The sequence below is a fragment of the Lathyrus oleraceus genome, chromosome 6 (assembly GCF_024323335.1).
Source record: "Lathyrus oleraceus cultivar Zhongwan6 chromosome 6, CAAS_Psat_ZW6_1.0, whole genome shotgun sequence".
NCBI lineage: Eukaryota > Viridiplantae > Streptophyta > Magnoliopsida > Fabales > Fabaceae > Lathyrus > Lathyrus oleraceus.
The window spans coordinates 276,581,801-276,606,670 of NC_066584.1; the positions used below are offsets into that span (position 1 = coordinate 276,581,801).

The 24,870-nt window shown below is 38.1% G+C and overlaps 1 long non-coding RNA gene across 1 annotated transcript; it reads right to left on the bottom strand.

Moving 5' to 3' along the window:
- Positions 1 to 23,193: 23,193 nt before the first annotated feature.
- LOC127096701 (uncharacterized) lies at positions 23,194 to 24,524 on the bottom strand. The gene is made up of 4 exons (XR_007792772.1): positions 24,489 to 24,524; positions 23,515 to 23,567; positions 23,355 to 23,430; positions 23,194 to 23,208 (listed from the first exon to the last, which is right to left on the bottom strand). It is a non-coding gene; the product is annotated as an uncharacterized LOC127096701 (long non-coding RNA).
- Positions 24,525 to 24,870: the final 346 nt, after the last annotated feature.

The window sequence follows — 24,870 nt, forward strand, 5'->3', positions numbered from 1 at the left end:
AAGAAATAACATGTCTTCTTAAACTACATTAGGTTATATTCTCGATGCTATGTTAAAGGGGCTATATATACATGTTTCAAAGACTTAGTCAAAAATGAATATGAACTTTGGACTTATAGGTTTTTTCCTTTAATCACTTCTCCCTTACATACCTCATGCTTAGGGGACTATGAAGCGTCATGGATTTTGACTTAATCATTTCGCCCTTACATACCTCGTGCTTAAGGGACTTGGAACCATCTTATCTTTTGACTTAATCACTTCCCCTTATCGACACCGTGTTTAAGGGACTATGAACCGTCGTGCCATTTGACTTAATCATTTTTCCTTTACAGGCCTCGTACTTGAGGGACTATGAACCATCATATCTTTTAACTTAACCAGCTCCCCTTAAAGGCCTCGTGCTTGAGGGAATATGAATTGTCACGTCTTTTTACTTAATTATTGTGCCATTACAGACCTCATACTTAAGGGACCATGAACCTTTATAATATAGGTCCAACTAGCTTTATAAGACTCCATTTCGTTCACTTTAGGTGAGGTGCAATAAATAAGTGAGACGCAACAATCTTTGAGTTACACCTTTAATCCTCGATCTCAAATCCAAGGAATGAAAGTTGCGCGAGATGTGGAGATTGAAATTTGTGGCTACATGGCACCTATAAATGGTGGGAGAAATAGGTCTCGTAATTGGAAAGGGAATGAGTATATGTTAAGTTGAGTGTAATAGGAGATTTTATCCTGCCACCCGCAAAATATGATATGGCACCCCTACGGTGTTCCATAATACCTAAATTACCCTTGTCAAAATTTTGCCAAAAAGTTCGGATAAAAAATCTGGTAGAACAAGTCAAACATCTGGTACAAGACAAAAAAAAATCTGATAATGTATTTAAAAAATCCAATATGCATTTTTACTGATTTAAAAAAAAATGAATTTAGCATACAAGATCTTTGTAATTTTATGGGTTTTTGAAAAAATCGATAGTTCATATTCGATAGCCAAAAAATTTTAACACTATCGGAATTTTCGAAATGTTTTGTAGTTTTTTGATATTTTTCAAAAAATGCTGAAAAACTACAAAATATTTCGAAAAATCTGGTATTGTTAAATTTGTTTGCATATCAAATATTAACTACCAACATTTTTCAAAAATTCGGAAAAATACAAAACATTTTGAAAAATCCGGTATTTCTTCAAACATTTACCATATGTCAATGCGTTTCTATCAAAAATTTCCGGTATTTTTTCATATAAACGCAAAAAATCATGTATTCCTTTAAAAAATCCGGTATTTTACGGCACTTTTAAAAATACTTTAAAAAAATTTGGGATCCTTTATTTCCTACCGAATATTTTGAAATATTTGGGATCCTAAAGAATTTGGAATATTTTGAAAATTCTGATATACCGGATATTTCGTCTACTATAAAAAAATTTGATAGTCCATAATGATTCATTTGTATGGTTCAAATCCTGAAGGTTCCCCGGTAAGTTTTACATAATTTTTCACCACTAATGCTGTATGTTTTATTTACATATTTTATTTTTGACTTGTTCAAAACTTAATATGCTTTCTACATATCTGACATTGATAATTTATTCTGTATATATTGTAAATGATATATATTTCCCTTCCGAACTGATGTGTTGGACATAGTCCATTGATAAATATCATGATATTATTGTTGGTACTATTCGTTTTAATACCGCAAATTAGATAAATTGATTAAAAATATAACAATATCAAATATAAAGCTGTATTTATTTTGTGTGGATCTTTTACTTTGGTTTAAATTAATTAATTAGAGAGTAAAAAATGGGAAAACAATAAAGAGGATGGATCTCTTACCTCTTAGAAGACAAATAGAAAACAGACTGAAACAGTTTGCGGAAACAAAATGATCTGCAAACAAACAGAAACAAAAAGATATTATATTATCACTGAAATGAAAGAGAGAACAAAACAATGAAGAGCATGGATCTGTTACCTCTTAGAAGACAAATAGAAAATGAAATGGTTTCAAACAGTTTGGGGGAAACAAAATGATTTGTAAACAAAGAGAAACAAAAAGATATTAAAAATTATCACTGAAATGAAAGAGAGAACAAATTAATACATACCTCTAACAAGTTGTTAAAGAGAAACTGCAACTTTTGAAATGAACATAGCATGGATATCTTTCATAAGCATATACCATTATATACTCACGCAGCCCCACTGTCTAACTTAATTTATTAATTTTCTCCATACTTCGTTGGGTGGCAAGTTACTACTCGAATAACTGTTATGTTTATTAATATTATAATATTAGGAATGACAATTTCTCTATACTTCCTTAGGTAAGCAACTACTTGAATTATGATATTTTATTAATTGATTATTATTTTTCTTAACTAACAAATGTAGATATGTATATCAGATTAGATTCGAATATGTTACATATCAATATTTGTTAAAATAAAGAGTTTAAAAAGAGTTTAATTGAAATGCACTGACAGTGTAAAGATATTTTATACTGTCAGTTAATCACAATCATTGATTTTTTTAAAGAAATTTGACTTTTTCTATAATCACATGTAAAGTAATTCAAACGGATGATTGTGATGTATTGACAGTGTAAAATTTTTTACACTGACAATGCATAACAATTAATCTCTAAAATAAATATTGAAATTGGTCATATCACAAAAGTTTAATAAATTTTACCTAATGCAAGAGTTTATCTTTACCATTAAATTAAATTAAATTAATTAATTTAATTAAGAATTTATTTGTGTGGTATAAATACAAATTAAATAGACTTTACACACCATGTGATTCTTTATATTCAAGATATCTAATATTTTTATAAAGGATTATGCATCTGTCGATAGATTAGACGATGGGAGTTCTTTTGTCGATTATGGTATTTAGTGAGATTCACTTCATATTTATGTTTTTAAAAGTTTTTTAAGAGATAGGTTGAAAATGTTCAACTATTTTTTGGTGGATTAGGCTTTACGTCCTCTATTTTTCTTGTTTTCTTTCATTCAATAAATTGTTTTTACTAAAAAAAATAAAATTACAAAAAAAATATCTTTTTACCGGAGAAAACTAATCCATCTTACTAAAAATAAAAGGATCAATAAGACATATCTGAAAATTTAAAATAAAATTAAGAAATAGTATTATATATGGCCACACATCTTCACTTTCCTACTAAACTAGCCGAAAACGGTAAGAAGATAAAATAACTTTATAGCTAATTAATATGGGTTCTAGTTAATATGGTTTGGTATAGGATTTTTAATTAGTTAGGGTGGCAGATAGCCTTTTCTAAAAAATGTTTCACCCAACGTATTGATCACACAAATGATGAATTCAACAATTTGCAAATGAAAAGTAAAACAGATAAAGAGAAAAAGAGAATACACAAGGATTTGTTTAGGCAATTCTCCAACGGCCTCGCTATGGGTACGTCTGCCCTTAATTCGAATTCGAATTGTGATGATAAAATTTAACCTTACTTTGCAAAATCCGTTTATAAGAGAAATGTAGCAATTCAACCCTACATACCTTATATTTGACGTTGATTCTAACACTTTCTCTTCCCTTGATCTGAGCTTGATCAAGTCACCCAACAATACCAATTTTATTCACCGTCTCATGATACTCCTTTGCAAGAAACCCTCGTTCTTCAAAGATTTCACTCGATCGAATCCAAATTGCGAATTATTGTAACCCAAGATTTACCATGATGATCCACCGTCTCACGCTACTCCTTTGCAAGAAACCCATGTTCTTCAAAGCTTTCACTCGATCAAATCCAACTTGCGTAATCTTGTCCAAAACCTTCAAATTCTCAATTGACCTTGAAGGAAAACCCCAACTTGGTTTTCTTATTTGAAATCCTCAAAGATATCAACCCAATTTTCAATTCAACAACCAAAATTAGACGTTATCAACACTGATTCTAGATGGAACCCGGACAAAAAATGATTATGTGTACTTTGTTTGTGTGTATGCATAGAACGTAGGTTGAATATGAAAGGAACTCTTTGAAATCCTGATTTCGTATAATAGTTTTCTCAAAACTACTAAAAGGAATGATGCTTGTATGAAGTATATATATGTGTGCAAGTTGGAGGCAAAAAGGAATGCAAGAGGTTTAGAAAAAAAAATGCAAATTTTCAAGATTTTTAATGCATGTGTCGTCCTATGTAAGTCATGTGTCGACTCATATAGGCGGTACATCAAACAGAAGCTACAAACTTTAAAAATGACTTACATGTGTCGACTCATAGAATTTTTTTTCTTATATGCGTCGACTCGTAGCATGCATGTGTCGACACATAGACCTGTTTTTCATATAAAAACCAAATGTTAATGCATGAAACCTTTTCTAACCCATTCTTAATTTTCCTAATACTAAGATGCGCATTTAGAATCAGAGAATACCGTCCAATATACATAAATGCTAACTTGTCCTAATTTTGACATCAAACAAAAAAATTATAATAGGAAGGTGGACTCACAACAGTGACACACAACTTCACTACCTCTTCTTTCATTTCTAGTTCCTAACCAAATAGTGGCATTGTATGTGGGAACCAAATTCTGATTTTCAGAAATTTCCTCGAAAAACATTATTTCTCAATCAAAAATCCAGATCAATGATATTCTTTCTTGAAGTTTCAATATCCTCATCTAACATATTTATTATTAGAGTAGTCAAGCAGGGCGACATCCAGAGTCACTCAATATGTCGTTCAATGACAAGTTATTACTTGTTGTCGTACCACAATTTTGTCCAGGTCATTTTTAAAACTTTCATCCATTCTTCTTTATTTTCGATTGTGTCATCTGTATAGCAAAATATGCATTTCGTTTTGAATAAAACCTAAAATATTGGCTAGAATAAATTCTCGGACATACAGACAGACCAGTTGAATCATTTCTCAAATACATGAAAAATCAACGGATAAAAAGTTTCGAAATCAAGCTTGCAAACATCAGTATTATTAACCTACCGTTCACATAGTTTAATCTGGTGTGCTCATTTTATTTTTTGATAACTTTTTTCAGTCACATTTTGATCAGCATATGCCTGTTTAACCAGTCAAAATTTATTTCAAAAATTGTATTTTTCCGAGAGGTTTATTTCGCGCTGATCATTTTAGTGCGTTTGATTTGATTTTTCGAGCATAATTGCACCCGATTTTTATTCATAATCAGTCGTTTTATTTTTATTCTTTCGTCAAATTAGTCAGAAGAATTAATTAGAATTTTCCATGTTCTTATTTTATTTTTATCACATTCATTTTCGAAGTTATGAATTTTATTTGATTTAATTGATTTAAATTGTTTTTAATCAATTAAATCATCTAGAAGGGGAATTGTAGGCATTTTAAACTTAAGTGTGCTTCTTTGACTTAATCTGGACCATCGATTCGAATTTAATCAAAGGTTCACATGTGTTATCCTCACTTTTCCTTATTGACCAATCATAAATTAGAATTTGTTCTATTTATTTCTTTAATTAAATCAGAAAATAGAAAATAAAATATCTCTTTTCCCCTCCAATGAGAAGGAGCCACGCTGGCAGTTTATCATTTGATCTTTATCCCAATATCTGAATATCCTCTCTCTTCCAAAGGATATGTGGCAAGGTGGGAGTGGCTAGAAAAAAAGGGACAGGTTTTTGAAAAAGGGTGGCCACACGCGGAACCGCAAAAAAGGGGGAATCACTTTTCCACATCAATACACCAATCCCACTCTAAAAAAAGAGACACGTCTTCTTGCTGAGGGAGATTTTTCTTCTGTAGAAAAATCATTTTCTTCAACCTACTCATCCACCTTAAAAAACCGTGAACCACCTTCACTCCTTTCTTTTTGACAGTCACCGAACCACCATCCATTTTCACTCGAACAACCACCTTATTCTTCAACCCTTCAACCTCCCGATGTAACGCCTTGAACACAAACCCTGCTACCAATCCACCACCACCAAAATATTTATTTTCGGCGAGTTAAAAACCATAAAACCCTCTCTCAATATTCCTCATATTCAACATCAAAGTTATTTCTCACCTCCTATCCGGACTCCCTTTCAAACATCCACCACAAGTGCAATTTCCAAACCAAATCTTCACCCTCTCTGATCTACTTCCGCTCTTCCCTCAAGTCGACAACATCACCAGCGTTCACTCCACTCCGCCATGTACGACACAAAATTGTCGCGAATCACAATTCCACGCAACTTTTTCTTCCAAAATCTTCCATCAACAACATATCCACTCTTGCAATTCGGACCATTCGTTGTGAGATTTTGGGCCCATCTAGTTCTTACTAGTGGCACCCCATGGATTTTTTTTATGATGATTATGATTAAGTTTTTTTTTCTTTCATTTCGGTTATAGTGATCATGAAGTAATAATTTTATGTTGTTTATTTTGTTTAAGTCCATTGTGATGTATCAGATTTTTGATCTGCGACTTCGGCAATTCTATGTCATTATGCCGCTAAATTCCAATAAATTAATAGAATATTTCACCGTGTTATGATCTTGCGAATGACATTAATCATGTTGTCATTTCGTACAAATTGGTTTTGAGCACACCGATTCAATTCAATCAATTAAATCAACATCGTCACCTATCTCTTCCTCTTTTAATTATAATTAATTAATTAATTAAATTTTGATTAGTTAGTTAAATTTGATTAATCAATTTTAAACTAACTTGGTTATTTGATTTAATTAAATAATTTTGGTAATTAATCGATTTAACCAAGTTTTAATAAATTAATTTTGATAATTCAATGTTGATTGATTTCCTCCACTATCATTTCATAATACAACTCGATTCCACTCCATTTCATCATCAATTCAAAACCATGGTTAAACCATTAAAATTCAAATGTTACTCGATTAAATATCGAGCCCATTTTCAACACACTTGTGAGTCGATTGCTTTTAGCATCGCCATCAACCTCACATAGACTACTCTTAGGCTTTCTTACAATGAGACCCCTTCGATTTTAATTAATCCATTAGATGATTGATACACCAAATATAATCCAATTTATCCGCAAACATAAATTTAAAACCTCGATCCAAGATCGACTATTTTATTCAAATCAAATTCAAAATGCCTAATCACGATTAAATACCATTTCATTTGGAAATGAAAAAGGGGATGGTTTTAAGCCTTCAACTCCTCTCCTCGATTGTTTGAATACAAGTTCCCTTACTCAGTTAGTCAAACAGTTATCATTTCTCTTTAAACCTTTTAAATCGATTAAACCAAATCATTTTCATAATAAATTAAACGAAAAGGGAAATGGTCTTGAGCCTTTGATTTCTCTTCTCAAATGTTTGGATATGAGTTGTCTTACTCAGTCATTCAAGCATTTGTCATTTGTCCATAATACATCAACCACACATAAACCTATTTTCATAATCAATTAGATAAAAAAGAAAATGGTCTAGAGTCTTCTATTCCCTTTCCTAAGTACTTGGATGTCAGTTCCCTTACTCGTCCATCCGAGTATTCGTCATCCATTTAAAATACCTTAACTATTATCAAACCTTTTGTAATTAAGGATGAAAAGGGAGATATCCTAGAGCCTTCGATTCCTCTCCTCGACTTTTTGGATACGAGTTACCTTACTTGATTATCCGAGTAATCTTCATCGTACAAAATATCTCAACATCTCAAATCTATCTTTTTCTCGCCCCTGTGCAATCGAAACCAATCAAACCAATCAAACCAAACATCCAACATATTAATCCATCTTGTCACCCCGTGTTATCAAAACTCTTTTGGAAAAGAACACTATTCAATCCTTTGTAACGCGCATAACAAATTAGTGCTTAAGCCTCCGTCGAGAGTAGACAAGCCAATGTTTAGCCTTTAGAATGCAATATCAACATTTGTTCATTAAAAGACACCAACAAACCGTAGTTCACCGAACTATGAATGCTCTGATTTCCTTATTACACTATAAGGATGCGTAGGCACATGATTGCGAGATCTTGGCGAACACACTAATAAAAAACCTCCATTTTCCCCTTATGAGGTTTCCTTTCATCTCTCATTTCAATCCTTTATTCACTCGAAGAAAAAAAATAGCATTAGATAACATTCAAATCGTAAATTATATTAAAAGGTTCCTGTTGGGTACAACGGACGTGAGGGGTGTTAATACTTTTCCCTTGCATAATCGACTCCCAAACCCATATATGGTTGCGACGACCATTATTCTGTTTTCAAAGGTTTATCGATATTTTCCTATTCCTTCATTGGAATAAATAATGTTCGATGGTGACTCTGTCTAAACTATTTTTCCGCGACCATCGCGAGGAATCGTATTTTTCGAGATGCGATAGTTGGCGACTCTGTTGGGGAGATATGCTACATGCAAGGTAGAGTCAAGCCTAACTTATTTAAATTTGAGATTAATGTTATCTTTATTTTTCTTTTTTCTTTTATCTTCTTTTCTTTATCTCGTTGTATTATCGCTATTTGTAAATGGTTGTTGGTTCTTATTATTTTATTAAGGCTATCTGATTATTGGCACTTTGTGAGATAGGCTCTCTACCCGAGTCTGCGAAAACCATATGATTAACATGGTGGTTGTGTAGTAAAGGCCCACAAGGAGCCTTCCTTGTTAGGAAGATACGAAGACCCCTCCTAGAGTAGATTCTCTTGAGATATTATTGTTCGATGAGCCTTCGTCACAACGATAGTGTTTTCAAGTTGGATCAATGACTCTGGGGACCTTTTAACATGTTCCATCTACGGTGGTTATGTAGTATTAACCTACGAGACTTTAGACTTTTTGGGTTAATACAAAAGACTCAATCAGATGAGATCCCTTGGACGTATTACTACCTTACAATAAAGATTGGGAACCAAACAAATTTCAACATCACTCTTGCCAAACAAGTCCTTTCCTCTCAGAGTTTTCAATTCCTTGTGCAGCTCAAGAAATTGATCCTTCATCTCATCCATCTTCTCATACACGTCTAGACCTTAAGATGGCTCAGAGTGGTAGATAGTCTCCTCAACACGAGGCAGAGTGTGAACAATAGGATAATGCTATGACATGATCGGGCTAGATGCCGGGAGATAAACAAATGTGTGAGCATACCGTTCTGGAACAAAATTAGGTGGCATTCCCTAAGGGAATCCAGCAGGCATAGTGGGAACAGACTGGCTGGCAGCAGCAACAAGAACAATTGATGAAGCAATCTCTGATATGACAGTCCTCTAAGGAGGAGGAGTTATGGGAGGCGAAGATTGTTGGTTTTGAGCAGCAATGACTGATTCCATTAGCGCCGTAAGGTGGACAATCTCATCCTTCAACTCTCTATTATCTTGTTCAAGGTGCTCCATTCTTCTCAAATGAATAGCTCGAGTGTTGTAGTGGTGAGTCAACTTGGCGGATACACAAAAGAAGAACTGATAAGACACCTGGCGAGAGAACCCTGTTATGCAAATGCTGCATGAAATGCAACGCTCTTGATTGTTTTTAATTTCAAGAATATATGAAGTCTTATTTGCAAATATAATAATAATCAACAATAATAATTCAATTGACAATAAAATCTATTTTTATTCATAAAATTTTGGAAGGATTACACTGAGTACAATTTCAGAAACCAAAATACAAATACAAGAGAAAAGGAAAATGTCATTCTAAGGATCCCTAACAACTGCATCAGAAGATCTAGCCAAAGGAGTGTATTTCCTGGATGCGTCGAATCTCTGACTCAAAGGATGTCTTCATCTGAGCCTTCTCAAAGATAAGTTGATCGATAATCTTATTCCAAGCACCGGAAGGCTGAGGCATACTAGACGAAAATAAATCCTCCGACTCTCTCTGTCTCTTTACTGCACGACCTCAAGAATCTCAATTAGTGCATCTTTGTATTTCGACTCAAGTTGCACTTTTCATGCTTTCGGCTTAAAGCATAGAACCACTCTTCCGACATATCTTTCTCTTGCTTCATCTTGGCGAGTGCATCTTCCAACTCCTCTACATATTGGTTAGGGAGAGTTGATGGTTCAACCACAACCATAGACATAGGTCTTTCACAAGTGTACGACATCTTCAGCTCCAAAGCTCTCTTCTTCACCCAAATAGTGTAAGCTTCCAAAGTTACACAATTGCATGGACCAAGCTCAGATCTTCCTTTCCTATGAACATTATGCTAAGCATGCGTCATCCTTTTCTTCAAAATTTTGGGATCTTTACCCTCTTGATAGAATAGACCCTCTAACTGAATGTTATTAGGCTTATCTCTCAAGGGGAACCCAAGTTGACGATGAGCAGTAGGGTTGTAGTTGATTCCTCCTTATGTACTAACAAGAGGCATATTAGAGAACTCACCACAACTATCAATAATATCCAAGCTACTCAATGCAGAATCATACCAAACAATATCATCATTAGTGAGAGACATAAGTCTCTAAGACCATTGTAGACATTGCTTGTTCTCCAAGAAAGCAAGCGTCTGAGGCAAGTACGAAATAAACCCCTTGTACAGGAGAGGAACACAACACACAATAGTCCTACCACCTTTAGAATTCCTCAAATGTAGAGAGAAATACATGTCACCCAACAGAGTCAGAACAAGATTTCCAATCAAGAAGGTTCTAATGGCATTAACATAAACAAAACCGTCAATGTTAGGGAACAAAGCCAAACCATAGATGAGAAATACAAAGATGGCTTTAAAAGCATCAATGCTACCGTCCTGAGCAAATACAGTAGCCCTACCAATGAGGAACTCAAAATTCAACCCAAGAATACCTCTTTTCTTCACCAAATGAGCATCAATCTCAGATTTCTTCAGATGGAGAGCTTCAACTATGATTTGAGATCTGGGAATCTCCTCTAATCCATTGAAAGGTACTTTGTTAGATATGGGCATACTCCTCTAACGTAGGCACAAGATGATAATCAGGAAAAGTGAAGCACCGGTAGGGAGGGTCATAAAACTGCACCAAAATGCTCAAGTGTCCTTCAACCACATCAGTAGATAACACGAACAAAAGCTTCCCATGACATTGCTTGAAGTCCAAGGGATCTAATATAAAGGATGAAAGCTTCCTTAGTTCCTTCAAATCAGGACATCTGAAACTGTACTTCTTAGTATTCCTTCGTCCATGATCCATGGTCTGAAAATATTCGCAAATAAGACCTTAGTTTCCTTGAAATTTACTTTTCTGTGATGAATGTTATGATGCGCATGTATGCATGAATGCAACAATCTCACACAGGGGATCACACACAAGGCAAACACAAACAAAGGTCAAGGGATGGATCAAGTCATCATCAAGATCAATCATCCATTTTGGTGGATTATGGTTTTCACCTTATCAACACCAAAGTTCCATTGATATGGACAAGACTTGATCGAATCAACCAAGAATCAAATGGTTCGTTACGAGTCACGAGCATGAAGCCAGGTTAAGAACCATCCCAAAGGAGTGTACAAAGGAAAAAAAACCTGTAGAGCATGTTCTAAAAAGTTCCCAGAGTCTTGATCCCATCTATCGAATATTATAGGTTAGGATGACAGACTCATCAACCCATAATATTCTCAAGAGAAACTCGTCTGAGTGAAGTATCACGTAACAACTGTTATAAAGTTTACACCTGAATAGTCTCCGCACTACGTCCTAAATAGGCCAAGTTGGGTTAAATGTTTTACGGTCCTCACCTTCTCGGACTCCCAGATCGGAAAGAGTAATGTCTATCCACAATTTACTCGTGTGACATTAATAATTCCAAAGGGGTCTCCACTGAGTAGATGGGTCTCAAGCCAACTTATTAAGGATTACTCCACACAAGTTGAACATGACTATACCATCGTCCTATCTTAATTGCACTCAAGTTTGGGTTAGAACTTATCTCACCACACATAGATCACCAAGCACAACAGACAAATTATATCACAAAAAAAATATACAAACAAACATCAAATATACAAATATATACACATAAAAACATAGGCTAAACCCACTGAGGACTATTTCCCCAGCAGAGTCGCCACGCAATTTTTGTAGTGGTAAATACATGACCATCAAGCTATGGATAAGCTTAACGTCAATAAAACCAGAGTCGCCACCACGCTTTTATTATTTCGAAAGGAAAAGGGAAAAGTACGAATAAACCCCAAAGATAAGAAGTTTTCAAATCAAAACTAATAAAATGCAATAGATTACAGGTAAGGGGGTTGGTTACACAGAAGGAAGGTGTTAGCACCCAAAGTGTCCTAGGTACTCCTAGGGAGCCCTTTTTTATGTGCAAGTGATTTGGTCTAAATGATGTTTGATAAAATATAGAGTGGGGTGTCGCAACCTGAAAAAAACAGTGTGCGAAAAAACAACTGGCGAAAGAAGATGACAGAAGAGTCGCCACCGTGTGTTATTTATCCCAAAGTAGGGAAAGGAAATGCTCGAAGTAAACCTGAAAAGAGGAAAGGAAAAGACAAGGTCTCGCAACCAAATCTTGGGTTCGGGAGTCGGTTATGCGAAGGGAAGGTATTAGCACCCCTACGCATCTGTAGTACTCTACGGGATCCACTTTTGTAGTTCTTGTCTAAAGGGTGTGAGTTTATCTTGTGCTGTTTACTGAAAAAAATGGTTAAATGAAAATGACTCGCGCGGATGTCGCATCCACTGCATACGTATCTCATCTGAATATGAGAATCAGAGTCTTCGTAGCTCAGCTGACCTATGGGTTTGGGGGATGTGTGCTCGCTAATACATCGCGTCTTATGCCTACGTATCTCATCTGGAATGAGAATCAGAGCAAGTCGTAGTTCGGCTAACTACGGGGTTATGGATTGGGTTTTGGACGAACGACGTTACTACGCAATCTACCGGATGCTCGACCTTTGGAGACTTACTCACCTGTATTAGAAGGAGTAAACGTGTGTTTAGGAGAAGAAAAATCAATGAAGGGTTAGGGTTTGGGACGCTCATGCAAAAAGGCAGTCCTTCACAAAGGAACCGCGCTACCTGCGGGGATACGAACACATACAAAACAAACATGTATAAAGTAAATGTGCCAACAAGGCAATCAGAATAAATCTCCCAAATGGTATCCCACAAGCAAAGTGGAATATCCAACGAGCTATTCCTGCAAAAGTCATGTGAGCCTTCACAAAAACTCAACAAAAGGGTTAGTGAAACACGATAAGCATTTTTTTCATGGATAACAATATGGTTTCAGAAACCTCAAATCATGTGGCATACACTTCAGAAATTAAACGATTAAGCATTCAAGGCATTATTTATACATTCATACATAATTATGAACCCGTGGGCAAAAACCTAATGAAATTCATCCATCATACCTCAAATATTAAGAGTATTCAACTTCAAAGCACAAAGGTAATGGGAATAAGGGCAAACCTGATTGGAGAGATCGATTGAAATCAAATGGCACGACTGAATTTGCAAACCAATGTTAGGGTTTGCTTGAGCTGAAAGTGTGTGAGTCAGAATGAACCTTTCAGAGTTGCCTGGAGGTTGCTATGAACTCTGTTAGCTCTTCTCTCACCATCTTTTTCTCCAGGGTTCTTCTCTCACTATCTTTTTCCCAGATAGGGTAATAGGAATATAATGACATTTTGTTTCACTGAAACTCTGAATTTATAACCTAATTTTTGTGGACCTGTGGGCTCAAATGAGAGAGGTCCAAGTCCAAGATTTTTTCTTTTATTTATTTATTTATTTAATTTTTTAAAATTTATTTATTTATTGTTTTTTTTTTAGTTTTTTTTTTAAATAAAGTTTCTTGGATCTGATTCTGATTTCCATGATGAAATGCAAATGCTAAATGACCTAAAAATGAATGCATGCACGAGGTGTAAAGCGTATGCTTCCAGGAAAAATGAAAGGGTAAATTTTGGGGTATTACAGCTTCCCCTATTCAATCAACTGGAGACCTGGAAAGAAGAAAATAGCGGTTTTCGTGCTTTCGAGGTGTCAAGGGATTGAATACAATAAAAGCCCGAAAATTTGCACTGAAGTGAAGTGAAGTAACAATGCCTGTCAGAATCGGCAAAGAGGTGGTCTTGAAAGAAGAATCTGTCTGGTACGGTGAGAGTCAGTCTGAATACCGAAAAAGAATGTTAACTTGGATTCCAAAATAAATGGTAACACAGAAATAACCATGGCCTGAATGCCGCTCATCAGTCTGAATACTGGAAATGACTTCGATCTGAACATCGGAAGATATGAGATTATTAATATCGGTCTGAACACCGAGAGGTTGGCCTGAATGCCACAAGTTGCGTCGACCTGAATGTCGGAAACCTCTTCGATCTGAACATCGGAAAACTGGTCTGAATGCCACTTCGGTCTGAATATCGGAAAATTGGCCTGAATGCCACTTCGATCTGAATGTCGGAAATTTGGCCTGAATGCCACAAGTTGCATCGACCTGAACGTCAGAAACTTCTTCGATCTGAACATCGGAAAATTGGCATGAACGCCACTTCGGTCTGAATACCGGAAACTTCATGCCTGCCAGCATCGGCAGAAATAGGGAACGATAATAGAGGCGGCGCATGGGCCAATGACACTTGCTGGGGATAACAAAGGTAAGTCATGAACAATCTTCAGTCTGAGTACTGGAAACAACTTATGGCTTATCACTTGGGATACTGAGAATGTTTTATGCTTACATGCGTGTGTTTGAATTTTTCAATGGCGTAATGCTCCATGAAAATGGAAATGCTACGTGATTTGGGAGGATGCAATGCAATATGATTCTACATGCAGGGATGCGAAATGCTGGGTAGAATGCCAAGCTGAGGCAAGGGGATCTGCTGGGGAAATGATCACCATCTTCTGGACCCTGGCAAGGCTGCTGGAGATGCACAACGCAAAGAATTCTGTGGGGAAATGACCCGCCACACGGTGTTCTAGCAATGACGAAATACCGAGATTCTGACTGGGGAGAGAATGGCACAAAAAACCTGTTGTTGGGGAAAGCGATAGTGGTTCTGGAAACCATAATCTGTGAGAGAGACGACTTAGCAGGGGAAGCAAACACCGATATGGTACCGAGATTCTGCTTCAAGGAAAGAGACCATGGATCTGGCATTGGGATTATCGATCTGGCATCGAACTCTAAGGAGCAGCCGCTTCTGCTGGGAAGATACAGTCTGGCACTGTCAACTCCGCTGGGGGTATATAGTCTGACACTGTCAACTCTACTTGGGAGTGTATAATCTGAGACCACCGCTTGGGGGGAGGTACAATGGTGAGAACCTACTGGGGATTGAAGAATCCAACACTCTGATCAGCTCTGCAGGGATAAGATACCGAATTCGTCTGTTGGTGGAAAACATTCACGATCATCTGCAGGGGATTTTAAGGAAATGCCCTGAGGGTACCTGTTCTGAATAGACGATCCAAAGCACTTAAAATTTACAGCAATTTTAAATGTTTATTAAGCATGTACCTGTAAAGCTCTTATGTGTCATGATGCAATGTTTATCAAAAAATTCGGACGTCATTTTTGCAAACAAAACAGGAAAATGAAAATGAAAACAGAGATATACTGAATAACATGATTTTATTGATTGAACGGCCTCTGAATAGGCATTTACATCAGGAAGCAATCCCTGGAAAGAGGTAATCGCACAATAGATAAAAAACAGACATTAATCTAATGGCAAAGTGAAATGGATCTCTATTGGGTTCCAATTCTGCTATGACTTGCTCGTCTTCAAGATCCTCCAGATGATCAGCTTTCTGAAAGAGTGATTGGACTGTTTCTTATCCTTCAAAAGTTTCCAGTCATTGACACGAGATGAGATTCAGAACTACTCAGAATGCAGTCATTCGCTTAATCCCTAACTTTTGCCTGGATCGCCCTTTTCGAGTTTTCAATCCACGAGGATACTCATTTTTGCCTAAGTTGCCTTTTCAGGTTTTCAACTTACCGGGTGTACAGTCTTTTCACTTTTAATCCCTAATTTTTGCCCGAACCTTTTTCATTTTCTTGGTTCGCCGGGATGCCCATTTTTGCATGGACTACTCTTTTTATTGTCCAGCGGGTCTATTTCATGCGAAGTATTTTTTTAACTGCGTCTGAGTTCACCGGGGAAGTGAAGTTTTCACCATCCATCGTTGCAAGCATTAAGGCCCCACCATCAAAAACCTTGGTGACAATATACGGTCCATCATAGTTAGGAGTCCACTTGCCCTTGTGATCTGTCTGAGGAGGAAGGATCCTTTTTAACACTAAATCTCCGACTTGGAAACATCGAGGACGCACTTTCTGATCAAAGGCTCTCTTCATCCGACTTTGATACAACTGCCCATGACAAATGGCTGCCATTCGCTTCTCTTCGATAAGACTCAACTCATTAAACCTTGTCCGAATCCATTCAGCTTCGTCTAACTTGACATCCAACAGGACTCTTAGAGAAGGAATCTCCACTTCAACAGGTAGGGCTGCTTCCATACCATACACAAGGGAGTAAGGGGTTGCCCCGGTCGATGTACGTACTGAAGTACGGTACCCATGCAAGGCGAAGGGTAGCATCTCATGCCAATCTCTGTACATAACGACCATCTTCTGCACAATCTTCTTTATGTTCTTATTTGCCGCTTCAACAGCACCGTTCATCTTAGGGCGGTAAGGGGAAGAATTGTGATGCTGAATGTTGAAGCTCTGACACAACTCCTTCATCATTTTGTTGTTGAGATTAGAACCATTATCAGTAATGATTCTTTCAGGAATCCCATAGCGACAAATGATTTCTTTCTTGATGAAACGGGCAACCACGTGTCTGGTGACCTTCACAAATGACGCTGCTTCGACCCACTTGGTGAAATAGTCGATGGCAACAAGGATGAAGCGATTCCCATTGGAAGAGGTCGGCTCAATCTTTCCAATCATATCGATGACCCACATAGTGAAAGGCCACGACGAAGACATCACATTCAAAGGATTCGGCGGCACATGCACCTTATCAGCATAAATCTGGCATTTATGGCACTTCCGAGCATACTTGAAACAATCAGATTCCATGGTCATCCAGTAATAACCTGCTCTCAGCAATTTCTTAGCCATTCCATGTCCACCGGCATGGGTACCGAAGGAGCCTTCATGAACTTCCTGCAATAACATGTCTGCTTCGTGTCTGTCCACGCATCTGAGCAAAACCATGTCGAAGTTCCTCTTATATAGAACATCATCTTTGTTCAAGAAGAAACTGCCTGCCAATCTTCTCAAAGTCTTTCTATCATTGTTGGATGCCCCTGCAGGGTACTCTTGATTCTTCAGAAAGCACTTGATGTCGTGATACCAGGGCTTGTCATCAACTACCAGTTCAGCAGCAAACACATACGCGGCCCTGTCGAGGCGCATCACATCGATCCTGGGAGCGTGGTTCCACCGAATCACGTTGATCATGGAGGATAGAATAGCAAGAGCATCTGCCATCTGGTTCTCATCACGAGGTATATGGTACAGCTTTACTGTTGTGAAGAAAGTCAACAGTCTTCTCGTGTAATCTCTGTAGGGGACCAGAGTAGGCTGGAGAGTGTTCCAATCACCATTCACTTGATTGATTACCAGAGCTGAATCTCCGAAGATGTCCAAAGTCTTGATTCTCAAATCAATGGCTTGCTCAATACCCAAGATACAGGCTTCATACTCAGCTTCATTATTGGTGCACTCGAAAGTCAGACGAGCGGTGAAAGGCATGTGGGCACCTTTCGGAGTTGTAATGACAGCACCAATTCCACTTACTCTGGCGTTGACGGCCCCATCAAACATTAAAGTCCACTTTTTGTCTGGATCAGATCCCTCTTCAACAACTGGCTCTTCACAGTCTTTCATCTTGAGGAACATGATGTCTTCATCTGGAAAATCAAACTTCATCGGCTCATAATCTTCAACCGGCTGTTGAGCAAGATAGTCTGACAGAATACTCCCCTTGATGGCTTTTTGGGAAGTATACTGGATGTCGTATTCTGTCAGTACCATTTGCTAACGAGCAACTCTTCCGGTGAGAGCTGGCTTCTCAAATATATACTTGACTGGATCCATTTTGGAGATCAGTAAGGTTGTGTGAGACATCATGTATTGTCTCAATCGCTTCGCAGCCCATGCAAGTGCACAACATGTTTTTTCAAGCATTGAGTATCTCGACTCGCAATCTGTGAATTTCTTACTCAGGTAGTAGATGGCATGCTCTTTCCTACCTGTCTCGTCGTGTTGACCGAGAACACAACCCATGGAATTGTCCAGTACTGTCAAATACATAATCAGCGGTCTCCCTGGGACCGGAGGCACAAGGATAGGAGGATTCTGCAAATACTCTTTTATCTTCTCGAACGCCCTTTGACAATCATCATTCCACCTGATAGCCTGATCTTTTCTCAACAATTTGAATATTGGCTCACACGTGGCTGTTAGGTGAGAGATGAACCTTGCAATGTAGTTCAACCTCCTTAAGAAACCACAGACTTGTTTCTCTGTTCTTGGCTCAGGAATTTCCTGTATCGCTTTCACTTTGGCCGGATCCACCTCAATCCCTTTTCCGCTAACAACAAAACCCAGTAGTTTTCCAGATCTCACCCCAAAAGTACACTTGTTCGGATTAAGCCTCAGCTTGAATTTCCTCAAACGCTCAAACAGTTTCTGCAAATTCACCAGATGTTCTTCTTCTGTCTGAGATTTGGCAATCATATCATCAACATAAACCTCGATTTCATGATGAATCATATCATGGAACAAAGTCACCATCGCTCGCTGATATGTTGCTCCAACATTTTTCAGACCAAACGGCATCACCTTGTAGCAGAAGGTGCCCCATGGGGTTATGAATGTTGTCGTCTCCATGTCTTCTGGTGCCATCTTAATTTGATTATAGCCAGAAAAGTCATCCATGAAGGAGAATACCGAGAACTGAGCCGTGTTATCCACCAAAACGTCAATGTGAGGTAAGAGGAAATCATCTTTAGGACTAGCCCTGTTCAGATCCCGGTAGTCAACACACATACGTACCTTTCCATCCTTCTTAGGTACTGGAACGATATTTGCAACCCATGGCGGATAATTTGTGACTGCTAGAAACCCTGCATCCAACTGTTTTTGCACTTCTTCCTTTATCTTGACAGTCATCTCTGGTCTTGTTCTTCTGAGCTTCTGCTTGACCGGAGGACAACCTTCTTTGAGCGGCAAGCGATGTACCACGATGTCTGTGTCAAGCCCTGGCATGTCCTGATAAGACCAAGCGAAGATGTCAACATACTCTTGCAGCAATTCAATCAACCCCTTCTTCACATTGTCTTCCAAAGCAGCCCCTATCTTGATTTCTCTCTTGGCGTCCTCGGTGCCGAGATTAATCACTTCAACAGACTCTTGATGCGGTTGAATGACCCTTTCCTCTTGTTTTAATAACCTGGTAAGTTCTTCAGGGAGTTCACAGTCTTCATCACCCTCTTTTTCAGCTTGAAAGATTGGATTTTCAAAGTCGAAGCGAGCCATAGCAGAACCGTTATCAATAGGATCCGGTGATGTGCATCTGCATGAGTGATGGTATGTGCTTATGAGTTTGAAAAAAAAGAAAAAAAGTGGAAACTAAACAAAACATTGCCATTTTTTTTTGAAAAACTGCAAAAATAGAAAGACAGGGAACAAAATATTTGAATGCAAAAAGACGTCCTTTATTTATGATAAAAAATGCAAGTGTCACATAGATGAGCCCTACAATGAGTCATTACGCCCTGGCGGAACGTAAGACTTGGATATGCATGAATAAACAAAGAAAATTACTCCTCCAGACAAGTGGCTTGGACAATCTCCTCAGAAGACCGATTGTTGAGAACTTCACCCGGGATCCTCGGACGCACCCAGTTATCGATGTCGCAATCACTATCCCCATCTTCATTGTTGACCGCAGAGACTAATTTGACTTCTCCTTCAACCATGTTAACGTTGGCTCCACCATGCTGGGGCATGGGATTGTTGACGACATTAGGAGCTGGTGCAAAGTTAACGGCCTTTGAATCAATGAGGTCCTGAACTACGTGCTTAAAAGCTTTGCAGTTCTCAATATTGTGGCCAGGTGCCCCAGAGTGGAAGCTACACCTAGCGTTGGCGTCATAACCCACCGGAAGCCTACCAACGGGAGGAGCCAGAGTGCGCAACTGCACAAGTTGTAGTTGTTGAAGACTAGAAAGCAACTAAGCGTACGACATTGGAAGAGTGTCGAAACGCCGGTCCATCGTCCTTGGCCTCGGTTGATAGGCAGGTCTGTTACTCAGTTGTTGTGGTTGGTACCGAGCTGGTTGACGCTGTGGTTGTTGTTGTAGTAGTGGTGCTGCAGCTGGAATGGTCACAACCGCAACATACGGTTGTTGATGATAGTTCTGAAAGTTATTCCTCCGGTTATCCCTGTTCTGATAAGAAGATATGGAATTTGCATCCCCTTCTCTGCTCTTCTGTCCCTGAATGAACGGCTTCTTCACCCCTGATGAGGATCCACCTTCACCCTGGGTCTTGTATGTCCTCAGGTAATTCTCCACCCTCTCTCCAGTAGAGACTACATCAGCAAAATTGGAGGCATTGCAACCCACTAGGCGCTCCTAATAAGGTCCTGGCAGAGTGTTCATGAACATGTTAGCCATTTCCTTCTCCAACATAGGAGGTTGAACACGGGAAGCTGTTTCTCTCCAACGTTGAGCGTATTCTCTGAAGCACTCATTGCTTTTAAGAGACAGATTTTGAAGTTGAGTTCTGCCCGGAGCCATGTCTGCATTATACTGATACTGCTTCACGAAAGCCTCAGCCAAATCCCTCCAGCAACGGATGTGGGCTCTGTCCAGCCTCATATACCATTCCAGGGATGCCCCAGCTAGGCTGTCCTGGAAAAAGTACATAAGCAACTTTTCGTCATCGGAATATGCAACCATTTTACGGAAATAGGCTTGCACATGGGTCTTCGGGCAAGAGTTGCCATTGTATTTGTCAAATATCGGGACCTTGAATTTCGGTGGCACTCTCACACCTGGGACCAGCCCCAAGTCAGCAACATCTACTCTCAGAGGATTCTGTCCTTCCACTGCCTTCAACCTCTCTTCCAATCTTCTAAACATGGGGTCCACACCATGACCCATACCAAAGTCTTCCTGCAGCAGGGGAACTGATCGTCCTGATCATCATGAACGGGCTGTTGACCGGAGGTGACATGTAGGATTGGGATAGGCCCCGGTCCATTGGGTCCATTAGCCTCTCCAGCTGGAGGATCAGTCATCGTCTCTGGTTGAGCAGGGGGATTCCTCTATATCATCTGCCTGAGCTCTTGCTGTCCCTGAGCCACCCCTTGAACCACATCCATGAATTGATTCATGCGGATTTTCATCTCGGCGAACTCTGCCTGTAGGCTTTCCATTACTCTCAGTTGGTTTCTGCGGGTACCATACCGGTGAATGCTTGGGTCAGCTATCCTGATAATGGAACACCAAACAAACTGAGAACACCGTGGCGGTACCTGTTATGCAAGACATGCTAATGAATATGTAAATGCAATGACATGTTTATCAATTCCAAAGGTATTATACCCCCTTGATTCCAGTCTCTCAACATATAAACGATGTAAGAAAAAAAGACTAAGTCGTTGATGAGAACCAAGAAAATTCCGACTAGAATCAAGTAGAAGATATAAACCCCACAGAAATGGATAACATGTGTGAATGATTATGAATGCAAAATGATGTGAATGCAGTGCAGTGGCATAGGAATCAGGATCGCTGTATCTGCTTGAACATCTGTCAGGTTGCACTGTGTGGAGAGAAATTAAGAGCACACAGAACAAAGGTCATGGGATGGATCATGTTATCCTTAATATCAACCACCCATTTTGGTGGATTAGGGTTTACACCTTATCAACACCCGAGTTTCATTGATATTAAGGATACCTGATCAGATCAACCATGAACCAAGGGTTTGTTGCAAGTCACGAGCATGGAGTTTAGGTTAAGAACCACCCAAAAGGAGTGTACTAAGGTTTAAACCTGCCAAACATGTTCTACAAAAGGTTCCCATAGTCATAATCCCATCTTTCGGATATTATCGGAGGAACGACTACTCGTATTCCAAAAATATTCTCAAGAGAGACTCTTATGAGTGTAGTATCGCGTAACAATCGTATCAAATCTTACACTTGAACGACTTTCGCACTACGTCCTACGAATAGGCCAAGATGGGTTTGGTAAACTAAGGTCCTCGGCTTCTAAGGTCTCACTACGCCAAATAAGGGAAAAGAGGGCGCTTTTTTTGAACTATAACAGCGCTTTAAAGCGCCCTCTAATCTGGCGCTGGCATAGGTAAAGACAGCGCTTTTTTTCCTGGTGAAAGCGCTCTCTAAAGTGGCTCTTTAAGCCCTTTAAGGGCCACTTTAGAGGGCGCTTTTTAAAGAAAGCGCCCTCTAAAGTGGAAACTTTTAAGGGTTTAGAGGGCGCTTTTACTGGAAAGCGCCCTCTAAAGTGGAAACTTTTAAGGGTTTAGAGGGCGCTCTTACTGGAAAGCGCCCTCTAAAGTGGAAATTTAAAGGGTTTAGAGGGCGCTTATTTTGGAAAGCGCCCTCTAAAGTGGGTGGTTATTTAATTTTTTTTTTAAAAAGCGCTATATTTATTTATTTATTTTAGACAACCTGTATATTGAAGCAGTACACCTAAAACTGTATAATTTGAAGCCCTTTTTCACACATTGCATTCAACAAGCCTTATATACAACAATCCATACATATACAACAATCCACTGATATATAATCGTTTAACTTCTAAAGATTCTAAATATACAACCAATTCATAACTTAAAAAGAAATAAAACTAAGTAGCAAAAGCATCTCTGAGATGTATGTTTTTTTTGCTAGCCGCAGTCTTCTTAGCAACAACCTCTTTTTGTTCAATATCAATAGCATGAACCTAAAATATCATAAAATTAGTTAGGTGAAGTATAAGATCAAGAATTAACATTTTCTATGCATAAATATCATATAATTGTGTTTATACCTTTTTTTTATGCAATTGACTCGATTTGCTGCGTAATCCCCTTATATAATCATGGGTCTTTAAACTCTTTAACTTGAGGTCTTTCATAGACACAAGTCTTCTAATATCTGAAGAGTACCCTTCTGGAACTTTAACTTCAGATCAACTTTTACTCCATCAACTTCCTAAATTCACAAATTTTGTCAGCAATTTAGATCTTAATGTCAAAGAGTCGGGCGACTAGCCAACGCTATAGCAGCCCTATAAAAGAAAATAAAACAAACGGAAAAGATGAGCTATTGCCTGTCTATTGAAAATGACCGATATTAACCTTAGGATTGGGAATAATCTCCATCTTCAGAGCATCAGCCTCAACAAGCCTTTTAATTGCTTTTAAGTTCACCCATCTGTAAATCATATGTTGTCAATAGTAAGCACGCCAAATGTGAATATAATCTATAACAATCAGGGAGCAAACCAACAAAACTTACAAGTTATTTGTATTGAAAATTTTGAACTTCTCTATCGACTTAAATTCACTGACCTGCAAGAAAACAGGCATTGATTGATCAAGCTAAAAAATTCTCAACATCTTTGCAAATAACTTGCCATCATAATTTACAAGAATGTTACAGCTACCATAAATTATGATCAAATATGAGAATATCATGGTCAAAAAAGTGTTGCACACTTTTATCAAGTGAGCATCAATTTGAGGATGGTAAACTGAGAGGAAATGGAGAGGGTAGGGTAGATTTTGTTAACAATATTATGATAAAGATCCACTTTATTACTTCTTATGGTAACAAATAAACCCCAAAAAAATTGCAAATATGTGTTTGAACATCATATCACTCACTTCCCAGTTGTCACTCTAAATCCTAATTAAGGAGTCATCATTAATGTCAACGGTGGATAAAACTTTAAAATAGAATATTGACAATTCATGATTATAGTTCATAAGATGTCGCCAAGTCTCGTTCAATTCAATAGGCTTTTTGTTTTCTCAACATAGGAGCTATTATCAAAACAAGAGCTGACAGTGTAAAAGGGTTTAGTGAATAAATGATGCTTCATAACTCTCCATAGTTCCTTATGTTGAATATATGATTTCCGACCTTCAAAATTTCCATTAAATAAATAGTGTTATTTTATTCAAAATGACAGCAGTGAGTCTTTTAACTTTCCTGATCTATTATTAATAACTGGTTTTGCCTAGCCATGAGCTTTACGGTCAAACAAGTATTTAACAACTTGTTAGCACCAATTCAACTTAAAGGTCCTTGACAGCCAACCAAATATAGCTATTTAAAAGCAGACGAGTCATTTCCTTCTTAGTCATAAAAACTCGCATAGTTAACCAAGATCCTTATGCTTTATAATTTACAAAAACAATTACCTAGTGCCTACACTTGGGAAAGGGAGATGATCTAAGAAAGAATACAAGACAGATTTAGTGGCTTACATGTTCATCTGGGACTTGGGCAATTTCCAGGAGCTGCATTAAACAATCAAAGATAATGTCACTTAGCATCAATACCTTAAGATTCTAATTGATCATAAGTTTACTGACTTAATCAAATAAATTTTGGTTGTACCAGCCCCAGATCCATCAACTTTTTAAACAGAAAAGAATAAGTCACAGGCGACCTGTCGAACTGCCTATCACTCATTCTCCCCTTGACTTGATATCCAACCCTCTGAGGCCTCTGTTGAAATGGTTGTCTTTGTTGTCGGGGTTGTTGCTGTTGCTGCTGTGCAGGCTGATGCTGATTATCAGCAGGAATGGTTACTGCAGCAGTGTGCTGGAAGTAACGATCCCTACTGGGTCCCTTCTGTGTGTAAAC